We start from the raw sequence: 10,029 nt of genomic DNA, 5'->3' as shown, positions 1-10,029 counted from the left end.
AAATGCCTGTAGATTATACATTACGTGCCCCGAGTTATACATGTTATTTGCATGTGTTTTTCTCCGTCATTGTTTTTTCTGTAATTATTATTCGCTTAGTTTTTATGTGTTTGTTAGTAAAACAAATTAAATAAAATAAAACAATGAAGATGATGGAGAGGATAGTAAAACAAACCCACATTTAACATACATGAACTTAATTAATAGATATAGATACATAAACTTAATGCATTGCTAAAAATACAGTTCTTAGGTGTTCATATAGGGATGAATTCTCTTCTATGATATTCATCCTCTCCTCCTTTGCTATTTGGAGGTTTCGTTCCGCAGATGCGATATCATCTAATATTTGCATTATCTCTTCGCTCCGACAAGCCATTTTCTTTGGCGTCCTTGAGTGCGATCTGAGCGTCCTCAAGGTAGGTCCTGTACCTCCTCTCAATGTCAAGCAACCGACGTATGAAACTCTTGTTGTACTCGGTCATAATGCATGTATAACGAATGGCATCATTCATTGTTGTTGAAGGAAGTTTGGAGTTTATTATTAGGTTTTAACGATTTAGGGTTCTGAGTTTAGGGTGGAGATAGGGATATAATGAACTGGTTTTTTAGATAGTAGAATGAAGAGAATGAATTTATAATTAGTAATGTGTCCTTTGAGTTGTTTTTTAATTAATATGTTTGGGGTTTGATGCTTAAATTAATACGAATTTTGTTTAGGAAGTTGTGCCATATCCCTGCTTGAAATCTTATAACCCTTCGCATTCCATATATTGTGCTGTTTCATTAAATGTATAACTCTTAGAATGCAAAGTATGCCTAGAGTTATGCATTATATACCTAGAGTTATACATTATTTGCTAAGAGTTATACATTGTGTAGAATGAGTTATACATCTTACAGTCTCTGCCTAGAGTTATACATTGTGTAGCTAGAGTTATACATCGTATGACTAGAGTTATACATTGTGACTAGAGTTATACATTGAATGACTAGAATTATGAATACTGTGACTAGAGTTATACATTATTTGACTAGAGTTTTACATTCTGTGACCAGAGTTATACAAACTGTGACTAGAGTTATACATTGTATGACTAGAGTTATACGTTGTGTAGCTAGAGTTATACATTATTTGACTAGAGTTTTACATTCTGTGGCCAGAGTTATACAGTGTGACTAGGGTATACATTAAATGACTAGAGTTATACAAACTGTGACTAGGGTTATACATTAAATGACTAGAGTTATACAAACTGTGACTAGAGTTATACATTGTATGACTAGAGTTATACAAACTGTGACTAGAGTTATACATCGTATGACTAGAGTTATACATTGTGACTAGAGTTATACATTGAATGACTAGAATTATGAATACTGTGACTAGAGTTATACATTATTTGACTAGAGTTTTACATTCTGTGACCAGAGTTATACAGTGTGACTAGGGTTATACATTAAATGACTAGAGTTATACAAACTGTGACTAGAGTTATACATTGTATGACTAGAGTTATACAAACTGTGACTAGAGTTATACATTGTATGAGTAGAGTTATACGTTATCTGACTACAGTTATACATTCTGTGCCCAGAGTTATACCGTATGTGCATAGAGTTATGTATTTCTTAATCATTTCATGGATGATTGATTCTGCTCAGATGGTCGCAAGCGGCGTGAAAGCGAGTATTGTAAGCATTTTAGCGGAGTTTACACCGTGTGTAGGGCAACAATTTTTTGAAATCGACGAGGCAGTGACATTCTATAAAGTTTATGCATTGGCAACCGGGTTTGATGTTCGGAAGTACTCGACGAAAAAATGGCGTGACGGTGAAATCAGGTCAAAGTTGTTGGTTTGCAACAGAGAGGGATTCACATATGTCCCAAAAGGAGAGGCAGTAATTAAACTTTTAAAAGAGGAAAGGCTAACTGCTGGGACCCTTCCCCGATTGACAGAACGTCCCGCTACTGACGAAGAGGCTAGGCCGAGTGATGCTCTTAGGGTTGGAGCATTACGATCTGCAGCTCAAATGGTCCCAAAAATGAGACCGGGATTAGGGAAGAAGGAATGCAATGGGGAAAAATAACTGCGAACCAGAGGAAATATACAGTCAAGAGGGTAGGGTGTAAAGCACATGTCAGGCTATTTATGAAGAATGGATTACTAGTAATTGACCGATTTCACATGGGGCATAATCACGAGCTTGTATCGAGTGAGGATCGTCAGTTTCAGAAGATGTCGCGGAACATAGAAGATTTTCACAAGTACTTGATAATGTACAACTCCAGGGTTAGTTTACTATTAAACAAACATCCACTAATTAAATGGCAAACTTCTAAAGTTATTCACCGAGATGATAAAGTTATGTAAACCTAAAAGTTATAAATAATAAGAAGTTAGAAGAATAGCTGAAAGGGTTAAAGTTGAGGAATTCTTGGTTATTATTCAGCACTGATAAGGATTTGTTGTCCACTGCAGTTGAGGATAGGAGCAACAAGGACGTACAACATGTGTAAGGAGTTCGTAAACGGGTTCGAGAACATTGGTGCATCCTTAACAGATTTTAAGAACTTCCACCGAGATGTGAAGTGCTTCATCCATAAACGGGACGGTCAATTGTTCATTGACCGGTTCAAGAGTATGGCACAAAATAGGCAGGGGTTTTACTTTGATTATGAAGTTGATAAGGATAATGACCTTGAAGCGCAATATGGGGTGACAAGACGCTAGAAGGAACTACTCCGTTTTTGGAGATGCGTGTCGTACGACCCAACGTACTCAACAAACAAGTACGATATGATTTTCACGCCATTCACTGGCATAGATCACCATAAGCGGTCGGTGACATTTACGTGGGGCATTGATTGCCCATGAAGACCATGAATCCTTCCAGTGGGTTTTCAACGGGTTTTTGAATGCTATGGGAGGAAAGGAACCAAGTACATTATCACGGATCGTGTCCGGGCATTATTAAGGCCGTACCCCTTGCTTTCAAGAGTGCACGCCACCGATTTTGCATGTGGCATATAATGAACAAGGTGCCATCAAAGGTCGGGGTGACAAGGGAGGATTATAAGGAGTTCATTCAGAAATTGAACAACATTATATGGGACGACAACATCGAAAGCGACGACTTTGACGCTAGGTGGGCGAGAAATAATGGAAGCGCATGGTCTTGTGAACGAAGACGGTTTCTGAAGCGTATGATAAAAGGAGCCAATGGGTGATGGCACATTGCAGGGACTTGAACATGGGTGGTGTAATGAGGACAACCGAGAGATCGAGAGAGCACTAATAGTTTTTAAGAAGTTCGAGCGAGAAGTCAGGTACGTTAGTGGAGTTTTGGATGCGTTTTGAAAGCGCTATGGACCATCAACGGCATACGCAGAAGAGACTTGACCATGAAAACCGACACTCAACACCGGCAATGGGGACGCATTTACCCATAGAGGAATATGCGTCGGATGTTTATACCCGTGAGGTTTTCAAGGAATTCCAACTAGAGGTTATTTGCTCAATCGATACATGTAAGAGTGTCGGCTATCTTTGAAGTCGATGGAGTTGAAGTGAGTGTCGTAAAGGATTCAATCGACTGAGAAAAGTTTCAACGTAGAGTACAACCCAGGTAACAACATTTTGGCATCAACTTTATGTAGTAGTTGGCTGAAGTTGCTAGATATAGTGCCAAAGTTACATTGTCTGAACATAGAAGTTATACAATTGTTCAGTGAACTGCTAGATTATCTATTGTATAACTCAAGATTATCTATTTGTATAACTCTACCTTGAGAATAACATTAGAAATTCAATTTTTCAATGAACTGTTGTCATTTGTAGTATAACTCTGATTACATTTTGAATAACTTTAGCTTTCAGAATGTATAACTCTTGTTGCCATATGTATAACTCTACTTTCAGAATAACATTACAACTTATTCAATTTTTCACCTGAATGCTATGACTATTTGTAGTATAACTACGATTAGAGTTTGAATAAGCGTAGCTTTCAGAATGTATAACTCTTGTTGCCATATGTATAACTCTGCGTGATAATGTTTAACTCTTATTATTATATGTATAAGACTACTAATAGCATAATTTTATTGGATTACGGGGACACAGGCTACGGTGCGGTGTATGATGTTTGAAAGGATGGGATTTTGTGCCGACATATAGTGTGGATTTTGTCGGCTAACGGCATGAAGACAATTCCAATTGATTACGTTTCTACAAGATGGAAAAAGGATGCATTGCAATTCAGATTATCAGAATGTGATGGTGTACAAATGGAAACAAATAGTAGCGCTGATGCAAAAGAAGTTGCGATGGTGAAGTTGTGGTCGAAGTTCATTCAACCATTGGTTTACTTCGTGGCGCGAGTGAGACTGAAGTTGTGAACTTAAGCTCGTTAATTAGAGAGTTCAAGGAGAAACTTTTACCGTACAAGAAGGATTTAACAAAGCAACAGGAATTTGAGCAACTCCTTGGTTGCCCGCCTTGATGACGAGGTAACAATACTTCCACCAAAACAATCGAAAAACAAAGGCGGCGGTAAAAGAATGGTGTGTCGGCTAAGGCTAAAGCCATTGCCTTGGCTTCTAAGCCAAAGCGCATGTGTAATAATTGTAAACAAATGGCACACCACGATAAACGGGCGCCTAACCCATTCTCTACGAGCATCCACCGTCTTCACCAAAGATTCGAAGGGTAGAAGAAGAAGAAGAGGAAGAGGAAGAAGAAGAAGAAGAAGAAGAAGAAGAAGAAGAAGAAGAAGAAGAAGAAGAAGAAGAAGAAGAAGAAGAAGAAGAAGAAGAAGAAGAAGAAGACGAAGACGACGAAGAAGAAGAATAGAGAAACTTAACATGTTGTAGTAGTAGGCAGTAGAAAAATACCCCCGTCTCAACAAATTATTTACAATCTTTTTTTCTTTAAAAGGTAAAAAATATGGTGAGACGGAGCGGGAATTTAATAGCTAGCTTTTGTCTATTTTGAAGGGGGATTGCACCTTCCAGAATGTATAACTTCAGTAATATGGTGTGTGAAATTTATGAACTAATGTTGTACAACTCTTTTACATTATTTTGATGACTTCTGTTCATGGCAACATATTCAATATTTAAAAGTGGCTTTAAGAAGGAATTATAATTTCAGTGGCTTTAAGTACAACTCTTACCCATATATGGATAAATGTACTTCACAGAGTGTATAACTCTTGTTCAAAATTTGTATAACTCTTGTTATTTTTTGCAAAACTCATAATTGTCTAATAAAATTTGCCTTTAAATAAGCTAGTCATATGTTGTATAACTCTTGTACACAGTTTGTATAACTCTTGATGTTTTTTGTATAACTCTTAGTTGTCTAATAAATGTTGTATAACTCCTGCACATAATTTGTATAACTTTACTTCACAGAGTGTATAACTCTAACACTTATCGGTAAAACTTGGATTTTAATTATGACTGACCAAGATGATATAGTAACAATCTATTCCAACAAGTTGTCTAATTTGTTAAGGAGTTTCTTGACCACATTCTAGAGTTGCAAAAAGAGAATCTGATTAAAAGGGATCCATTCTATTTTTTCGCGGAGTTTTTATCTCCTCTCGCGTTTGCTCTCCGTCTGTTTTCTACTACCTTCGGGATCTGTAATTTCTCGCCAATGAAACCATTGACCTTGGTCAGAACTCCTTCCCGGATGATGTTCATGTCGGCTAGGAGAAGCGTCGTCGCGCCAACCTGGATCACCAAATATCGACGGTTCACCTTCCTCTCGAGATCAACGTGACCAAAAAATGTCACCCTCGTACATTAACATGTGCATCATGCGAAACAAGCCAGACTCGGTGTCGTTTATCGTTTGCGGATGCCAGGCAAACGGGATCGACGGGCTGGAACGACGGTATGTCTTTCGCTCGCTCTTCGCATCGTCCCTAGCCTCCACGTAGTCGCTCATGAGGCTCTTGGCGAGAGACAAGAACGTCAAAAAGTGAGATTTGTGAAAGCGGTGAGAACACTTTTTAGTTGAACATAATTACAATTTAATTCCACTTACAATAACGTGACATGCTCCGCATATCTCCGATTGCCGCGGACTTGAATAGTACTTACTTGTCCGGAGATCAATCGTCCTAGAATTAAAGTTGATACACACACATGCATAATGCGCTTCAATCTTAATGGGTACAAAGATTAAATCCGCCTTCAAGCTGAAATCTTTGCCACAATCGGTTCGGAAGACGTCCCACGTATGGTACAACATCTCGGTGTCCGGTGTTTGTTGGACAGGATTTCGTACAAGGCTCAAGATTATTTCTGTTCAAGTAGCGAGTATATGAATGAGGATACCGGTGGAGTTATAGGGGTTGTGCATTGGAGTTTCACAAAGTAACTCTTACTGAGAATAATGAAGAATGGCTAAGTATATCTTGGTTGTTAATAACTTCTCAAGACAAAATGTTTAACTCCAGAGAGGGTATGTATAACTTTATACTTACTTTCCCTTTGTGATGATTTTAAAGAGGGTATGTGCAACTCTTATAACATATTAAAGGATTGATTAGGACCATACCATATGACGGATACCGAAGAAAGACGAACGAAACATCGCGCAATCCTCTGCCTCCAATCGATTAAGCAACAAGGACCAACACTCAATAACTTTTTCATCCATTGGCGTCTCAGGGAGCATAGACAACATTTCCAACCTATTAAGTGTTCCGTGCCGGCCGTAACTCACAAGTGGTTCTTGTAGTTCGAAGACAGTGTTAATCGGCTATGACGTATACTAAATGGGAAGGTAAGCGCTATTAAAATGATCGCATAACTTCACTGATGAAACGTATAACTGCAGTTTAGGAATGAGTAACTCCATTAACGATATATATAACTTCAGTGATGATACATATAACTCCATGTATTACTCTAGGTATAACTCCAGTCCTCTAATGTATAACTCCAAACTATAAATTGAACAACTCTGAGCATATTATGTATAACTCTACGCAACAAAGGGTAGAATTCCAGTATGGAATTGTCTCTATATTGATAAAACTTAATATGATAAAACATTAGGATTTTAGCACGACTTACGTAAGTGGAAATTTGTAGTCATCAAGGAAAACGTAATCAGCCACTTGTTTGCGATACACCGGGATATCCCTAGTTAATGCCTTGTTCATCTTCAGAATCTTGGCGACCACGGTAAGGTTGGCGTCTAGTTCTCCGCAATATTTGGTCCAACCAAGGCCATCGCCCTTACCCCGGGAGCGGCTATTAACAGCTGAGAGGGCCCGACTGGACGACGTCCGGCCCAGGGCTACTTTGGAAGGTGGAGTCTGGAAGGTTGAACTGACCTTAGAGCAAAGTCGTTTAGCAGAACTGTTCAATCCGGCGTCTCCAACACCTCTCTTCCTTCCACTTGTGTTCCGGTGTCCTCTGTTTATCACGCACCTCCTCCAATTCACGGTCTTTAAGCTCCTTAAAAGCTGATACCCTGGATAACACTTCTTCCCTGTCCAAGTTAATGTCACTGAGGACAAGGGTTGCAGCAATTTCCGCTCGCATGAGGTCATTGCTTTCCTTAGTCCCTAGGGTACAATCGAATGGCTCTCCACGGTACAGCAACATATGGACCATGACGCATGACCACGGTCATTGGCGGTATGTCTGCTCCCCCGCGATTGAATTTAACGTTGACAAAGGGAACCCTTCAACTTTCTTGCCTTTGTCGAGCCCTTTGTAGGCCATATACTTTCCCATTGCATCGTGACCTGGCGGAAGTTAGGCAAGGCGTTTAAAAGGGGAAGACGTATTAACAAAACAAATGGAGCTGATAATTAATCTAGTCACCAGCTTTATAAGTCTTACAGTAATACGCACAATCCCTCCGTATGGTAATGTCAGAAGATCGTCCTCGTAAGAACGATTATCAAGGTACTCGATCTGCTCGGACAGGAAATTTATGCAAATGCAAGAGTAATGATCTTTATCACCACTGCTTACCGGGACGAATACCTACAAAGATGCACCAAAAATCTAAGAGTTTTGAAACATAAATAGCAGATTAGAGGCATACATATTGTGCGTAGTTGGAGTTATACAGTCTGTGCCCAGAGTTATACATTATATGTGTAGAGTTGTACATTCAATTTCCAGAGTTATACAGTATATTCTTGCAGTTGTACATTATGTGCACTAAGCGGATACTGTGATTATACATTATCTTGTATATGCTTACAGTTGTACTTTATGTGCAATGAGTTATAAATCCTATGGTAAAAGTTATACATTATATGCCTAGAGTTATGGAGTGAAATTAGCCACTCATCAAAACTCTAAGCATATACTGTATAACTCTAGACAAATAATGTATAACTTCAGCCCTAGAACGTATAACTCTAGTAATTCTGAAAACTAAAGTTATATATTGTATAACTCTTGCCATAGGATGTATAACTCTAGCCATAAACTCTATAACTGTAAGCATATACAGTGTAGTGTATAACTCCAGGTATTACTCTAGGTAAAACTCCAGGCCTAACTCTAAAGCATATATTGTACAACTCTAAGCATATACTGTTAAACTCTACGAAAATAATGAATAATTCCAGTATGTAAATGACTCTATATTGATATCTGAGCTCACCATATCGGAGTCCAGTTGGAATGGACTAGAACACGACTCTGGCCACATGTCCCACGAGTAACAAAAGCCTTCAGAATGATCAACAACCAAGTTTTTCTTCCTGCCTTGCCAAATTTCAATTGCTAGGTCCTATAAAAATGATAGACGGGGGTTGGCAGCTTGTATCATAAGTTACGTACAGTTTGTCACAAAATAACTTGCGGAGTTCGAGCACACCTACAGCGTGAGCTAGGCCAAAGAAACAGCGCGAACTTGAAACAGCTGCGGTGTTTGCGTGCATAAGGTGATTGAGTAGTACAGACCAGCAGTCGATGACATTACCCAAAATCTGTTGCCCGGGCATCAACGACTGGAGATCAATACGCGTTATGCAGTTTGGACAGGGATATGTGACCAATTGTTCCCTACAAAGGATTAGCAAAATTGAGACACACAGCAAGGGGATGCATTCATGCCCTGTTTGACTGTCGTATTGAAATATAGGTCAAACTTATCTTTTACTTACGATTTTTTATGGTCGTGGAATTCATCAAAGACATAATCCATTACATCCTTCCTCACCCTGAACACCGTCCTGAAACGTTCCTTGTTAAATCGCAACCACTGTGAGCATACGTGCTGGTCAGGTTCGGGTGCCCCGCAATCCTGAGAGCAGCCTAGGTTCTCAGGTACAATGTCCATGCACGGAAGGGGGGCAGTTGAATGCAGTAAGAACGGATGGTGGATCATGTCACATCGCGGCACATAAATAGGGGGTGGGAGTGGCGCAACAGACTCAACCCTAGCATCTCTAATTTCAACTACCAAACCTTCTTTGGCAAAGACCAATCGTTCGCTCCTCAACCCCGGCAAATGCCTCATTCACATCTGCCGTGCTCATGAAAGTCAGAGGGATTTCATTTCCAGTACATTCCGTTGAAGGATTCCCCGGGGTGATCTCCACACCGACGCCAACATCTACGTTTACACCCCCATTGTTAGAATGTTGTTCAACATTCTCAATTACATCCTTTTAACGATGGCTGAATGAGAAATAACAAAATTAAACACCAAACGTATAACTCTGGCCATAAAATGTATAACTGTAAGCATAGAATGTATAACTATCTTTGTATAACTCTAGATATACCTCCACTATCTAATGTATAACTCCAAAGCATATATTCTATAACTCTAGTCATATCTTTGTATAATGTAGTCATATCTTGGTTAACGGTGGCATGAATGAAAAATAACAAAATTAAACACCAAACGTATAACTCTGGCCATAAAATGTATAAGCGTAAGCATAGAATGTATAACTATCTTTGTATAACTCTAGATATACCTCCGGCTATCTAATGTATAACTCAAAGCATATATTCTATAACTCTAGTCA

This window comes from Silene latifolia, chromosome 1 (assembly GCF_048544455.1).
Source record: "Silene latifolia isolate original U9 population chromosome 1, ASM4854445v1, whole genome shotgun sequence".
Lineage (NCBI taxonomy): Eukaryota > Viridiplantae > Streptophyta > Magnoliopsida > Caryophyllales > Caryophyllaceae > Silene > Silene latifolia.
The sequence above is the reverse complement of the archived record's forward strand: the minus strand, read 5'-3'. Positions refer to the sequence as shown.